The sequence below is a fragment of the Leopardus geoffroyi genome, chromosome B3, assembly GCF_018350155.1.
Source record: "Leopardus geoffroyi isolate Oge1 chromosome B3, O.geoffroyi_Oge1_pat1.0, whole genome shotgun sequence".
Taxonomy (NCBI): domain Eukaryota; kingdom Metazoa; phylum Chordata; class Mammalia; order Carnivora; family Felidae; genus Leopardus; species Leopardus geoffroyi.
This window is the reverse complement of record NC_059337.1, coordinates 118,252,340-118,268,673: the sequence shown is the minus strand read 5'-3', so window position 1 is coordinate 118,268,673 and position 16,334 is coordinate 118,252,340. Positions and strand designations below refer to the sequence as shown.

Genomic DNA, 16,334 nt, shown 5'->3' with positions numbered 1-16,334 from the left:
ACTATCCTATTGCCTACTCCCTTTCTCCTGGGTATTCTCTTTCAAACTTATATCCTGAGTGAATTCTTCTTCTTTCCCCAAAGCTGCTTATTCTCCTCAGGGTTCACTATTATTTGAGTAAAAATCTCAGAGTCATCTTTGGCTCCTATCTCTCTTCACCCCTACTTTGTCCCTGAGTCCTGTTAACTTGACCTTGGCAGTGTCTCTGGACTCTGTCTCCTCCTCCATTTACCTAGGCAATATTAGTGCTCATAAGGACACAGGCAGGAGCTTCCTAATTGACTTTCCAGCTGCAGTCTGTCCCCATGTCAGGCTATCCTTGCCCACAGGGAGGGCTCTGCATAGTTCAGTTCCTTTATACCACCAGTGGCTCCTAATGATTATAGGATCCATCCATCCACCCATCTACCCACCCACCCTCCCATCCATCCATTCATCCACCTTTCCACCCACCCACCCTCCCATCCATCTGTCCATCCATCCACCCACCCATCCATCCATCCACCCATCCACCCATCTGTCCATCTGTATGTTCATCCACCTATCCACCCATTCATCCATCCATTCATCCATCCATCCATCAGTTATTTACTGAGTACCAACTCTATGCAGCTCTGTGAGAGGTGCTAGGATAGAGAATGTAGAAGACAGTGTTTGCTTTCATATAAGTTTTCAGTCTTACAGGTGGGGACAGATAAAAAATAGTCAAAAATCATTCAAGTGTTACAGGTGCTTTTTATTCATTCGTCAAATATTTATTGAACTCCCACTATGTGCCACACACTGTAGGTGTTGGGGACACAACAGTCAACAAAACAAAGTCCTTACCCATGTGGGACTCACATTCTAGTGGACAAATGCACAGGTATAAATGCTATGGTGAGAATGAAGTGAGGTAAAGGGTATACATGTGTGAGTTTGCCCCCTTGCACGCTTGTTCAGAGATAACTTCAGTCAAGGTGACAATTGAGCAGAAACCTGCAGGACTGAAGGGAGTGGCGCTTGCAGGTGTCTGGGGGAAAAGAAAAGCATTCTAAGCAGAGGGAACAGCCAACACCCTGTGCTGATGCCCTGGGCTGGGGATGTGCTTTGAGGAGTGTGTACACAAAGCAGGGAAGGAATCCATTCTGCCTGGAGGGACTGGGGACACTCCTTGGAGGAGGCTGCCAAACTACCTAGCCTGACGTTCACAATTCAGCTCATTCTGACATTGATCCGTGGACTCGGCTTGAATCATGCCAGAACGGGGACTTCCAACCTCCTGGCCTTTGCTTCTGTGACATTCTCTGCCAGGACTTCCCCTCTGAGCCCCACACCTCTGCCTGATGACCCTCTCTAGTTTCCACTTGCCCTTCAAGGTCTGCGCCTCCTTCAGGCAGAACCACCGCCTGTGGCTCCCATAGTGCTTTGTTTATGCTTGCAGAGCCCATACATAGCAAGGGCACTTCTGGTGAGCTGTGTCTATGCCAGTCACCTCCACCTGCTAGAGCTCCTCACTGCCTCCAGCACTTTGGTCTCCAGCACTCTGCACTGTGTGAGGCACACAGTAGGTGGTCTAATGCATATCCAAATTTCACTGGAAAGGAACCCATTTTATTACCACACCACTCTATATAGACATGTAAGCAGACATACATAAACTTTTTCAACATATCAGCTGCTTTTTTCCCCCTGCAGTACCTAATGAAAGCAACAGGGTCATGAAATTAATTTGTTACTCTGGTGCCAGCTTCACTCAGCTGACTCATGGCCTGGGATGGGATTTTAAACATGTGTTTCTCATCTACGTGCTAATTTCTCTTTTCCTCGTCGGTCATTTCTCTTACCCTCCAATTTGTGGGTAGTAACTGCCTTCGGGTCTGTGACACCTGAACTTCCTCCTACATCCTCTGAATGGATGCTTTCCAGCTTTGGGCTGAGAAGGAGGCAGGTGGACCCTGACTTAGGAAGGGCGAGAGGGAGTAAAAATGAAATGAGATTTCCTTCCCTGTCGAAATGCATTAGAGCATATTTGTTTGAGAAAGGCCTGAAGTCTATCTATATTTTGTTATGAATTGAATCATACGTCTTTCAGAGGATTCTGTGATCTTCCCTCCATAATGGAGAGATAAGAATGTTTCCATGTATCCTGAGATTGTTAATGCAAATATTTATTGAGCACTCAGTGCTATTTTGGGTGATGGACATAAAGCAATGAGCAAAATGGGTGAAATCCTTGCCTTCCTAGAGCTTACATTCTAGTGGGGCATACAGATGGTGGCCTAAGTAAGTAAATAAATGAGGTGGTGGCTGGGCGCCTGAGTGGCTCAGTTGGTTGAGTGTCCAACTCTTGATTTTGGCTCAGGTCATGATCTCATGGTTCGTGAGTTCGAGCCCCACATCATGCTCTGCACTGACAGTGTAGAGACTGCTAGAGATTCTCCCCCTCTCTTTCTTTCTCTGCCTCTCCCCACTCTTTGTCTCTCTCTCTCAAAAATAAATAAACATTAAAAAAAATGAGATGGTGGTAAATGAAGGCAACCAAAGCAAGGAGTTGGGACAGGGGATGTTGGGGGAAGACAGTTTAAAATAAGGTGGCCACTGAAAAGTGTCATTTGAGGGTCATCTGGGAGAAGCAGATTCAAGGCAGAGGGAGTAGCAAGTGCGAATCATGGGTGATGTTTTGAAGGGTGGCAAGAAGGCCAGTGTGGCTGGAGCAGGGCAAGACAGAGGGAGAGTAGTATGAGGACTTTGGCTTCTCTTTGGTATTGGGAACCCACTGGAAGATGTTTATAGTGTCACCCTGGCTACTGAGTTGAGAGTAAATGGAGAAAATCAGGGGCCAAATAGGGGACAAGTAAGGAGGCAGTGGGTAGGAGCAGGGTGGTAATTGTAAAGGTTGTGGGAAATGACCGGATTTTGAATACATTTCATAGATAAGGATGACAGCATTTGCGAAGAAATTGGAAGTAGGGTCTGACAACAAGAGGCATCATGGGTGACTCTAAGGTTTTTGGCTCGAACATGTAGAAGAATGGGATTAAGATGGTGAGAGAGTGGAGGCGGGTGTGTGTGGGCTCAGTTTTGCCCTTGGTTGGCTTGAGATGCTGATTTGACATCCAGGTAGAAATGTCCAATAGGCCGGGGCATTGTTGGGCCTGCCCCTGTTGGACCTCCATTCAGGGAGGAGATTAGGGTCTTGTTGGGACCTGGATGGCAAACTGGTTGATCCATAGGCACAGGGAACTATCTCTGGGCTGTGCCATTGAGTTTAAAATAATAAAAAAAAATCATTTAAAAAAGCATGTTTGGATTCAATTCAAGAAATATTTACTAGCATCAACTATATGCCAGGCAACATGGTAGGTGCTGGTTGTAATACAAGAGTAGGACTGAGATGGTTTTTGCCCTTCGGAGCTTAGAGTCAATGGAGAAAACTGTGTAAAGCACGCATTTTTATTAGAACAATGGTAAATCCACAACTAATATGAGAATAGATCCTATATCTTGATGAATAAATTAAAACCCTTACTCATGACACTCTATTTGCATTGTCATGATAAAGCAAGAAAATTGGAAAATGTAGTTTTCCAAATGGAACTTTTTTTTGCTTAGAAATTTGATTTGGAAGTCCTTGTGACCAAGTGCAGGTATAAGTGACCGCTGAACAATGCTAAACATTTTCCCATGACCAAGCACTTACATAGGAGGCCCGTGGTTATATAGATTATATAAGTCATCCCTGGCAGGGAAGTTTTGTTTTTAAAAACTGCTACACTCATGCATGCTATTCAAGTTTTACTTATTTTAACCTCAGAAGTGGATGAGAAACTTTTGCCAAAGTGGCAGCAAAGGTTACAAAAATTCTGATATGAATATGACACTGGTGGGCCTGGAACATTGTGGCCTGGTTGCGCTATTGTCTGACATCATTTACTCACCTGGTAGTCTTTACCATTTTGGTCTTTGTGTCCCATGAACTGGGAAATTGGATTGGGGTAGGGAGTTGGGTGGTTTTCTCTGTCTTGGCATCAGATCATGTCTTTCCTTATTTTGGACAATATCCCAGGTGATTCAGGGATGTCCTGGAAAATGTACTCCTGACCCTAAGTCTTGGAGGGTTGGGAAGGATACATCTAAAGTGGCTCCTTGTCTAGCATGAAAACTCTGTGAAGGTGTCAGTTTTGTCTTGTTTACCACTGATTCTCCAGCACCTGACTCAGTGCCTGGCACAAAGTAGGTGATTGACAAGTATTTGTTGAATGAATAAATGAAAGGTGCCTCCCGCCCCACCGGTCAAGCTGTTCTGTCTCTAGAGTGAACAGAATCTGATGGTAGTTGACTTTGAACAGTGGTGTGTGGGAGTATTTCTCAGGCCCATACCTTCTGTCCTCTGGCAAGGGTAAGGTCAGATAGAATGGCCTGGGCACCTGAATATACCAGCAGACTTGATGGGTGATTCTAGAAGGTTTTGGGGAATGGTGTGGGGGTGGAAGGAAGCCACAGAGGACAAACGAAGTTAGACTATGATAGTCAAAGGGAAGAGTTAGCCAAAGATGGGGAAATGCTCAGGCAAAAAGGTTGCCAGCTGGGGGCTTACCTTAGCTTTTGGGAAATATCCCTACCCTTCCACACCGGGACTTATTTATTTTGAAATAAATCCCAGACATCATTTATTTTATCTGTAAAAATTTCAGTATGTACCTGTAAAAATAAAGATTCTTTTAGAAAATATAGTTACAATCTCATCCGAGTTAAAAAAAATTTTTTTAATGTTTATTTATTTTTGAGAGAAAGAGAGACAGAGCCTGAGCAGGGGAGGGGCAGAGAAAGAAGGAGACACAGAATCTGAAGCAGGCTGCAGGCTCTGAGCTGTCAGCACGGAGCCCAATGTGGGGCTTGAACCCAGGAACCCGAGATCATGACCTGAGCCGAAGTTGGACGCTTAACTGACTGAGCCACCCAGGCACCCCAACAATTTATTAATGTTATAAAATATCCAGTTAGTGATGAAATACATTTCTTTCTTCACACACACACACACACACACACACACACACACACACACTTATATATTATTGTTTTAGCAGTATTTAAAAACTGACTCCATTGGTTTAATGGAAATGTATATTTGTTACTAAAAATTCAAGCAACACAAAAAAATAACAAGGTGAGAGCAAAAATGGACTAAATCCATTAGATGAACTTCATTTCAGATACCTTTCCATGCGTATGTTCACACAGAACAAAGAGAAGATGGGTATAAATGCTGTCACAAATACTTCTTTATATTAAAAGAATTGCTAAGTGTTATTTTAGAGCTGAAAGGGCACCTAAGACTTTTACATAGCAGATCCCTGGAGGGCAGGGCCATTCCTCAGTTGTGTTTATACACCCACCTCCCCCTCTGTGTGCCCCAGGTGGTCCATAACTATGGTTTGAATGGAAGGGGTCCTTAAGAAATCACTCAGCTGTCTTGTGGAATAGGATGGCCCATGAGTTGAAATCACTTGCTGAGGTCCGACAGCTAGTAGGGCACATGTTGGGCTGGGCATCCTGTTTCCTTGCTCTTTCTCCAGCCTGGGATTGAGCTGTGGAGCAAAGTGGGGCCGTGCACCAGCTTGGAGTCAGACGCCCCTGGGCTTGGTTCCGCTCTGGATCTTTTCCCATGACTTAGTTGCGGTGTGATGTCTCTTACCCACGCAGCTTTCCTACCTCAGAGGGCTGTTACGAAGAGTCAGCGAGATAATGCTTAAAAAGCTTATGGCATAGTTCCTGGCGTGTACCAGGTGCCAAACAAACATTAACTGTGGTTGTTATCATTATTTGTGTTGTAACGGCAGCAGCAGTACTAATAGCATGATTCTTTTCTTATTCTGCTGGAAATGTCAACTGGAACTCAAAGAAAGCCCAACCCTCCCCCTCTTCCCTTCCCCCTCCGCTCAGGTTCAGATGGAACCCAGTTTATAACTTTGACTTTCGCTTCATTCCTGCCATTGGGAAGGAGAGATTATTACATGTGGGAATCCTTTTCCTGTATTGCGCCAGTTTCTGGTTGGCGGATTATGTTTAGTGGTCAAGGTTCATGTGTCTTCTGCCTATACGTAGTTCAGCGGTGCTGCCTTAACAAGAGCTTTGCAAATAATTGTTCTAAGCTCTTCAAATAGAAACCTCGGGCAAAGGGCTGGGTGCAAGACGTCTGGCCTTCAGTCTGCTGAGTTAGCAGCTCTTTCAGGGCCCTCCTCCAGGCCCTGGGTCTGTCAGGTCACTAATGGAATCTGCTGGAAGCAAATTAACTCACGAAAAAAGGGCTAACAAATCACTCCAGCTGTTGGTGTCTGCCCCAGGATGGCTGGCACTCTCCTGTCCACACGTAAGTCCTCACCCCACATTTCATGGCTCTCTTGGGGAGCCCCACTTTCTCTTACATGGTTAGTGAGGAGCATAAAGGCTGCCCCGGAATCTCAGCCCCCCACAGCATAGCTATGGCCTGTGCACGTGAGAGGGCCATCTGTGCAGCCCGACATGCCCTCCTGTGTGGGCGGCTTGCGAGCTGGCTCCATGTATTATTCACACTTCTGGGTTCGGGTTGGCTTAACCATTTGCTCCAAGTCGAGGCTGGGAAAAGGGGGGCAGGTGGGGAGAAAACAGATATGCTCTTAAGCCTGGGCTTAGTCTCTTCTTCCCTGGTCAAACGTGTGCTCTTTCGAAAACATTGTCTCCTATGGGGTGGGATCCAAGCTCCACATGGGTCTGCCCGGTCCCCCTGCATTCCTCAACTGTAGCTTCCTTCCCCAGCACCCCTCAAAGCTTGGGGGCCTTCACAAAGCAGACTGGAAGTGGCCAGTCTACCACCGTGAGCCTCCTTCTTCCCCTCCTTCCTCACCCCTCTTGACTCCCCCAAAGTTGCCTCATGGATCCCTGAGTAAATTGAGGATGTTCTGGGAAGTGTGTGTGTGTGTGTGTGTGTGTGTGTGTGTGTGTGTGTATGTGTGTATCTGTCCATCCTGCTGGCTGTAACAGGAGTGATAAGAGAAGATGGAAAGATGCTCTCCTGCCCCAGAGAGGGGGAGTCCGGGGAGAGGGTTTCGTGGAGCTGGAGAACCACCAGCAGCATCCTGTGATACCTGCAGAAGAGAATTGGAGTAATGGAACTGGGCTGTGGTGGTAACTGAGGATGTATCTGGGATGGAAGGAGCCCTAGACATCTCTCCCTGTGCCATAGGTGGAGAAAGTTAAGAGGAGTCATGCCATGCCCGAGGCCGTCACATTGAGATGAGCTATGTGAAGCCCCAAAGAATAGGCCAGGCCATAAAAGCCACTCATTACTATCTTCTGTCTTTCCTTCCAATTCACTCTGCTCTTTAGTAGCAGTGGGTGATCTAGACTCTAGAACATAAGACTCCTGACATTCCCTAAGAATAGAATTTACACCTGGGTGCTGGTGATTTGGGGCTCCTGCTAATAGTTCATGCCTTAAACCATTAAACATTCCTGAGGTAGGAAGCCCCCCCCCCCCCCCCCCCCGCCCCCAACAGCAGCTGTTGGTGTCTTGGTGCACTCCTTGGTGCTATCTTTTCTCCTTGCCTAGGGACCAAGGGTTGTGGGTGTTTGCTTTGGACCACATTTACACATGGGTTATATAGAGTCCATTGCCTCCCCTGCCCACCCCCTTCTGTGTCTTGCCCAGCAGGACTCTGAGAATGTCTTAGTTAAAAGTCTCCCTGCAAACTAAGCTGCATAGAAGCAGGGTGAGCCTAAGGAGAAGGTTCGTGGCTGTTATGGAGGAGGCCTGAGTGTTGTGTCTCCCAGGTGGCCAAGTCTTGTAGGCACAACCTAGAGAGGTCTTCACAGACCAGAATCACTGGAATGCATTTCAGTGTGTTGAACAGGGCAATGCTTCTTCTACAAACCATGCTGCCCTGGTCAGGTCACCAGTCTGTGCCTCAGTTGCTTTTTCTATAAAATGGGGCTAATAATAATAATAGCGACCCATTATCTCACCAGGGGTAACGATGAGATGCCACATGTGAAATCTCTTGAGAAAGAAGGCAGAGGGTGGGCTCAGTTCCTACCTCCCTCATTTGTATTATTATTATTATTATTATTATTATTATTATTATTGGGTCATGGCAAACAAACCATTTGAAATTTATCTCATTCATCTCAGATAAAAAGGTAGAGAGGTAAGTATCTATCATCTTTGCTTCATAAATCAGAGCCATCGTCACTGGGGAAGTCAGAGCTGGAGCTGGCAGAAGCTGGGCCTTGGGCCTCCCAGTTTGGTCCGCCTGCCTCTCCTGCCCATTACTTTTTTATATTCCATATCAAAGTCTCCATCGTTCTTTCAAGTCCTGTGTAGCCTGGGCTCTGATCATCCAGGGACTGCACAATTCTTACTAATATCAAAGGGGAGGGTTTTCTTAGCCTGCTTCCCTTCGTTTCTACGTCAGTGTCAGGATGGAGAGGGCAATAGTGGCATTGGAAGGATATCTGTGCCCCAAAAGGAATGCATCTTGGTCTGTTGCAAATTGGGGTTCCCCCTGGTGACTTTAAAGACAGCGAGGAGTGAAGTGTGACTGGTAACCGATTAGCTACAGAACTTCTGTGACTGGGAGCTTTCATTTCCGGGTCAGGATGGAATATGGACAATTAGATCCCGCTGCCTGTCTCTGCCAAATACCCGGAGTCCAAAAGACCCAGAACATGTATTCTCCTGCATTTCGGATCCCCGATCACTGATTTGCTGAGAGCAACTGTATCTAATTTTATTCATGCAAAAAGCAGGTGTCAGTGAAAAATCCTGTAAACGAATCGGATATTCCTATTGGCCTCATCACTCCAACGCTGTTTTTTTTTTTCCCACTTTGCTAATTACTTTGCAACTGGTGAGGGCTCTTTGAGTAACCTCAAATTCTCTGTTTCTCAAGCTTCCAACTGAAATATTCTCTAGATAAACACTTCAATGATGGAAGCGGTTGGTGTCACTGGAAAAGCCCATTCTTTAAGAGAAGAAGATGATCTTAATAATTGGAGGGACTCCAGCCTATTGGTTGGTTCTGTGAATTCGTGTGTTCTGGCCAGTGATAGGGATGGCGGAGTGGGAACGGGAGCCGGGTCGCACTAGTGCAGGATGGCAGCCTTTCAGCTGCGTTTCTCAGGCTTTGCTTAAGCCAGTCAGGTCAAGAAGCCTGAATCATTCTCCTGGTCTTGAAGCTCTGTTTCTGACTTAGTTTTGCCTGATGCGGCTTCAGACTCCTCTGCGAAGTGGGTTGCAAGGAATTGTCCTTTCTCAGCGTGGTGCATTCTGGATGAAATGACCTGAGTGTTAACAGTATTACGATGAGAGTTTGTAATTTTTTGGTAAAAGACAACAAGATGTTTCCAAAATCTACCGACTTACTTTGCATAGGCATCAGGACAAAATGCCACACTTGGGGAAAAATAAAGGATCTGAAGGTAACTTTTTCATTTTATAATTTTAAACATTTAAAAAGTCACATGCTGGTTGTAAAAAAAAAATGCATAGAAGAAGTGCATAAAACAAGACAAAAAAGAACAACAACAAAAAAAAGACTTCTTCTCTGATTGCCCATTTTGCTCCCTACTGTTAAGGACATGGTTGTTTTTGTTTTCTTTTGTTTTTTGTTTTGTTTTGTTTTTGTTTTTTTTGGCATATCCTTCCAGATATTTTCCTTTTTTAAAATTTTTCTTTCTTTCTTTATTAAAATTAAAAAAAATTTTAAATTTATTTTTGAGAGAGAGAGAGAGAGAGAGAGAGAGAGAGAGAGAGAGAGCATGAGCAGGGGAGGAGCAGAGAGAGAGAGGGAGACACAGAATCCGAAGCAGGCTCCAGACTCTGGGCTTGTCAACCCAGAGCCCGACATGGGGCTTGAAATCACGGACCGCAAGATCGTGACCTGAGCCGAAGTCAGATGCTTAACCGACTGAGCCACCCAGGTGCCCCTTATTTTATTTAAATCCAAGTTAGTTAACATATAGTGTAATAATGGTCTCAGGAGTAGAATTTAGTGATTAATCACTTCCAGATATTTTCTATGGTTTTTAAGGTATATGTGTGTGTATATATGTATATATATATATGTGTGTGTGTGTGTGTGTGTGTGTATGTGTGTGTGTGTATATATATATACATGTGTATATATATATATATATATATATATATATATATATATACACATGTATATATATATATATATATGCGTGGCTATGCTAGAGTGGGTGTTGGGTAGTTGAATTAAGAAAGAAAAATTCAGTTGTAGGGTAATTTCCTTTATTTCTTTGACTAAATGGTAAATTGAGAGAAAACTCATTCAGACCCTTTAGGAAAATCCTTCCTACAAACATTTAAATATCTCTAATCAGCCTATAATTTGCACATGGCCTGGGCTTTCTTTAGGCAAACAGTGTGTAGTGTGTGGCAAAGAAAGTTAATCTAAATTTTTAACAAAGTGCCAGCCGACCATGGGAATCAGCGTGTAAGGTAGTAACACTGACTGCATGTGGAGAAGAGATTGTGGGGTGTTTTTTTAATAACATTTGATCAGTGGCATACAATTTCTCCAGGTATCTCAGAGCAACAGGTTAAAGGTCGAATAAATGTGTAACGTGAGAATGTGTGACGTTTATTGCCAGGCACAGCGACTGGCGGTGATCCTTAAGAGTGTGAGGGGCAGGAAGCTCTGCATGAGTTCTCTTGAGATGGAAAGACCAGCCAGGCAGGGCATCCCCTGTGTTTAGACATACTCCCCTCCCCCTGTCAAGAAGGGGGGAGGGTGGGGTTACGGAAACAGGCTCACTATGGCAAATTGGATTCCGATTTCGGTTTTTCCTCCTCCCACAGACTTAGTGATCATTAGGCTGAAGAAGGTCCCATAATCTGAACTCGTTCTCTGGTTCCCCAGACTGGTGCACGCATAGGAATCTGGCTGTGTTTCACTGTGCAGCCTGTTCTGGGATGAAGCAGCAGGAGCCTTGAGGGGCACCCTCCAAAGCAGCTTCTCTGTCGCCTCCTTTGCCCCAGTTCTGTGGGTCCATTCTTCTCCCGCAACTTGACTCTCTCTGGAGAACCGGATCTGGGGCTCGGAGCCCAGTGCTCTGTTTTCTCCTCTGCCCTCCCTTCAACTACCTGCGGCACCTCTTAGCTTCCACATCCTCAAAAGGGATAATGTTCTCCTTGAAAGCGTCTTTTGAGGATTAATTGATGTTTGCTCTATGCTTTGAAGAGAGAATCCTATCAAGTCTCTGCTGTCCTCAAAGCTGGTCCCAGTTAGAGCTGGTGCCAGGCCTGGCCAATCCGGACGCAACACGAGCAGGCCTCTCATTGGCCGCCTTTCTGGGGCATACCCTCCGGCTGCTCCTCTCCCTCAGTAGAAGGGTGACTGCCCACATAGGAGGCACAGACCCTCACGTGGACATTTTGTACGTTCCGTGTTTTTTGCTTGGAGAAAGGGTATTTGCATCCCTTGGGAAGTCAGTTTGTGGCTGTCTGTGACATTTTCTCATTTGGAAATTGTTCTTTTCTCTTTCTCTCTTTTTAATTTTTATTTATTAAAAATTTTTTTAACGTTTATTTATTTTTGAGATAGAGAGAGACAGAGCATGAACGGGGGAGGGTCAGAGAGAGGGAGACACAGAATCTGAAACAGGCTCCAGGCTCTGAGCTGTCAGCACAGAGCCCGACGCGGGGCTCGAACTCACGGACCGTGAGATCATGACCTGAGTCGAAGTCGGCCGTTTAACCGACTGAGCCACCCAGGCACCCCTCTCTCTCTTTTTTAAAGCTTTGTAAGTGTAAGAGTAGTTAGAATCTGCCACCTCTCAAGGAAGTCCCTTTGCCAGGCCATTTATATGGTAATTGTGTGTGATTTGGGGAGGAAAAGGATGTTACCTGCTTCATGATAAGCACTTTCATATCTGTGAATTCTTTTTTTTTTTTTTTAATGTAATACTGTTTATTTAACTTCAAAAACATTTTGGCATTCTAAACATACAGAAAAATAACAGAACGTTGCAAATTGTGTTTAGTATAGAAGGTTCTCTGAACTTTCATCGATGCAGTGGCTCTTTGCTTTGCTGACCGTGAAGAGCTCTACAGTTTGTTTCAAAGCAAACAGGTTAAAACTACCTCACTTAACTAAAAAAGATGCAAACACTTCTCGTGCCAGCTGACTGTCTCCCCCCACCGCTGCCCCTTTTCCACAGCTAAGAACGGCAGCAGAACGCTAGGTCACTATATACAGAAACAAGACAACCTGAAGCTAAACAGATGCCCACTGCAGTGTCCACAGGCCCAGCTTCACAGTGCACGCCCTGAGCGACAGCCCCTCCAAAAGGCATCTTCCCCCACAGCCTCAAGCCAAGCAAGGAGCATGAAGACTGTGTCTCAGTGGTTTTGTCCTTTTTTTTTTTTTTTTTTTTTTACAAACTATAGATATGTACAGTTGAGAATTGTACTCAGGATTTCTAGCCCATAACCATAGAGTTAACACCACCTTACAAATTCAAAGGGGAAAATGCCAGAAACATCTCTAAAAGCCTTGTCACACCAACAGCAAAGTGCACAGAGTGCGGAGAACACGAGAGCCTTCTCATTTTAAAAATGTTTGGAGAGGGGCACCTGGGTGGCTCAGTCGGTTAAGCGGCCGACTTCGGCTCAGGTCATGATCTCACGGTCCGTGAGTTCGAGCCCCGCGTCGGGCTCTGTGCTGACAGCTCGGAGCCTGGAGCCTGTTTCAGACTCTCTGTCTCCCTCTCTCTCTCTGCCCCTCCCCTGTTCATGCTCTGTCTCAAAAATAAATGAATGTTAAAAAAAATTAAAAAAAAATTATAAAAAAAATTAAAATAAAAATGTTTGGACATACGTACAACTCTGATACGTTTCAGGGTGCTCCGGACCCCCATGGCCGCTTCACGTAAACCACTGACAATTTCTAGAGCACTTTGAAGAGACTACAATATGACCATGACCCAGCTGTGTAATTGAACTTAACGAGGGCAACAGACCCGCCTCGAATAAGAGAGGTATCAATGTCAGTCCTCCCTACTCTAAGGAGACAGATAAACAGTTGTTTTTTTTTTTTTTATTCCTCCTCTTCCTCCTCCTCCTCCTCCCCTTCCTCCTCATTTTCTTCATCTTCCTCTTCCACCCCTTTTCCAGGCAACTTTTGCAGGACGCTTTTGCGCCATCAAACTTTCCTTTAGACTTACACTCAACGACATCCTTCTCCTACTTCTCCTTTAGCTCCACCGCCTTGTTGTTGTAAGGCCGCTTTTCACTGTCACTCAAGTTATCCCACATCTCATCCAGCTTCTTTGCCACATCTCCAACGGAGATACCAGGGTTTGTAGATTTGATCTTGGGGCGGAATTCTGAACAGGACAGGAAGAATCCAGACGGTGGCCTTTTGGGGGCGGTAGGGTCCTTCTTCATCTTGCCTCCCTTAGCTGGTCCATAATCCTTCATTTCCGGATCATAGCGCACTTTATCTGCCTTTGCCATTTCATCAAATTTAGATTTCTCTTTCTCAGACATTGTCTTCCACCTCTCAGAGCACTTCTTGGAAAATTCTGCAAAATTGACAGGGGCCTCTGGGTTTTTCTTCTTATGTTCCTCTCTGCACGTCTACACAAAGACGGCATAAGCAGACATCTTGCCCTTTGGTTTCTTGGGATCACCTTTAGCCATCCTGACTGTATTGTTCGCTAGTCTGGGCAGTGCAAGGCATGATGCGCGGCTCTGCGCTCTCCAGCCTCGCCTTAGCTGCCTTCATGAGAGCCGCCTTATCCGCGAATTCTTTATTAAAGTTGTTTAATCAAAGAAACGGGAAGCTGCAACCTCCTTATTGGAAGGATCTAGAAATGCAGTGTGAGTTAAGAACCTGAGGGTTCTAGGGAGAAGGTGGTTGAGAAAAAGGAAGAAGGAAGGTTTGTTTTAAGCCCAGAACAAACAGGGAATTAAAACAACGTAAGTCAAAGACGCCTTAGTTGTCTTATCATCAAGGAGGACGAGGCTGGAGGACAAAGCCAGCCAAGCACACTTGGGTCCTCTTCTGTGTCCTCAGATGGGCGTCAGGACATGGCAGGGGATTGAGGACCTGCTGCTGACTCTTCCAAGGGGGCATTTCAAGGGGAGCCTTCATTTCCTGTCATTCCCCTCTAGCACCTGATCCCCATAAAGTGTCTCAGGCTCTTGGGGGCTTGTTTTAAGCACTAGGTCTTTTTAATAGAAACCACTGCTTGCCTGTTTTAAATAATATTTCTGGCTTCTTGCAAAATCGAAGATCTGGCAACCCTGACCCTTCACCCCATCAAGGCAAGCACCAGCCGCTGCTGTCCCCTTTGATGGGGCAGTGGAACAGAACAGACGCTGTCTGGTTCACCGACTGGGGCACATGCTGACTTCTGACCTGTCTGGGAAATTAGTGAGGGGAAGGAGTGTTAGTCCAGAAGCATACGCTGAGTACAGACATGTACACACCTATGCACACACTCATCACCAGGATTCAGGCCCAGAGGGGATTACTTAAAGAAAGGTCACCTCTTGGCAGGTTCAGGGTATATAATCCGCATGACAGATTTGAGAGAAGTTAGTCTTCGTGAGAGGAGAAGAATCAGATGATCATGGCACACAGTGCAAGAGATGCTTGTGTGTGTTGAAAAAAGAAAGTGCTGGGGTGCCTGGGTGGCTCAGTTAAGTGTCTGACTCTTGGTTTTGGCTCAGGTCATGATCTCAAAGTTTGTGAGATTGAGCCCTGTGTTGGACTCTGTGCTGACAACGTGGAGCCTGTTTGAAATTCTCTCTCTCTCTCTCTCTCTCTCTCTGTGTGTGTTCCCTGCTCGTATGCTGTCTTTCAAAATAAATAAAACTTAAAAAAAATTGAGAAAAAAGAAAGTGCCCTTCTCTGGCATACCTATGTGTTTAGAGTAGCAGTGTGGAAGAGTGTGGTGACTAGGCAAAAGCAGGGACAACACCTGCTCGAACACCTGTGATGCTCTGGACAGGGCCTGGGGCACCCAGGAGCTTGATCAGTATTGTCTGATGAGAGCCAGCCATAGATTTGTGGGTGCACTCAACCTAGAAGAATAATTTCAAGACCTGGAAGAATAATTTCTCTTCTCCCTTTCTCAGTGTGCTCATCACATCACATCATCAGCTCTTCTCCCTTTCTCAGTGTGCTCATCACATCATCAGCTGAATGGAGACACTACAACGGGCACTGCCAAATCAAGTGCCTATAGAGGCCAGGCCTGCTGTGTAAGTGAGTGAAGGGATGTCTGGATGGGAAACGTAGAATAAGGAGTGAAGAAGATGGTGGTGAGCTAGAAGTTCATGCCCATCCAGCGGATGTCCAAATTCAGCTCAGCTATTTGTCACATGGGAAGGTGATTCCAGTGTCGCCAAGACTCCTCACTTTTTATTTATTTATTTTTTTAATTTTTTTTTTTCAACGTTTTTTTATTTATTTTTGGGACAGAGAGAGACAGAGCATGAACGGGGGAGGGGCAGAGAGAGAGGGAGACACAGAATCGGAAACAGGCTCCAGGCTCTGAGCCATCAGCCCAGAGCCCGACGCGGGGCTTGAACTCACAGACCGCGAGATCGTGACCTGGCTGAAGTCGGACGCTTAACCGACTGCGCCACCCAGGCGCCCCGACTCCTCACTTTTTAAGAGAGGCTCTAAATCTGAATTTTTATGTGAACCCTAACAACTTTTGATGTAATGAATTCAATTTTCAAAAAGCAGAGTGCAGCCAAACAAAGCATACTTGGGGGCCATGTTTGGCCTGTCGGTCCTAGGTTTGCAACCTCTGGGATGAAGCCTGCTCGGTGTCTCCCTACTTGACTACTGACTCTACTTTGCCGAGCTTGTGGTATGAGGAGGAGGGAACTGTTGTAGGTGAAGAATGAAAGTGAGGACAGAGTTGGGGTGGAGGTGAGAAGTGAAGCTTGGACCACACCATTACCAGGCTGGGGAGGCAGATCTGTACCTGCTGGCTTCAGTGAGGACTGTTGCAAGGCCAGGCAAGAATTGTGCATGGAAGCAGGTGGGAGGGCCAATCCAGGTGAGGTGGCTGAGGGAAAGGGCAAAAGCTGTGGGTGGCAGTGGTAGGGGCGGCAGGGTGTGGAGGTCAAGAGGCAGTGAGGACAGCCCAGGAGAGAGCAAGAAGGAGCTCAGTGGACCAGGGGGCTCAGACTGTTTGCCTTCTGCTCTGTGCTGGCGTGGGGTGGGGGGTGGGGGTGGTGTGTGCAGCTCCTCACCAGCCATGCCCAGGGGAAAAGCGTCACAGCCACACTGGGTGCTCTGTGCATTGCGCATCTATTCAGAAAAGCA

The 16,334-nt window shown here is 46.0% G+C and overlaps 1 protein-coding gene and 1 pseudogene across 6 annotated transcripts in view; one reads left to right on the top strand and one right to left on the bottom strand.

The window, feature by feature from the left end:
- DPF3 (double PHD fingers 3) overlaps nucleotides 1-16,334 on the top strand; it is a 267,179-nt gene that overhangs the window by 24,507 nt on the left and 226,338 nt on the right. Inside the window, exon 1 of one of the 6 annotated variants that reach the window (XM_045451448.1) lies at nucleotides 6,069-6,352. The exons of the other annotated variants lie outside the window; for them this stretch is intronic. The gene's annotated coding sequence lies outside the window, so the exon portion shown is untranslated. Of the gene's footprint in view, nucleotides 1-6,068; nucleotides 6,353-16,334 lie in introns of those variants that run through there. 6 annotated transcript variants of the gene reach the window in all.
- On the bottom strand, nucleotides 12,795-14,722 carry LOC123584058 (annotated as a pseudogene).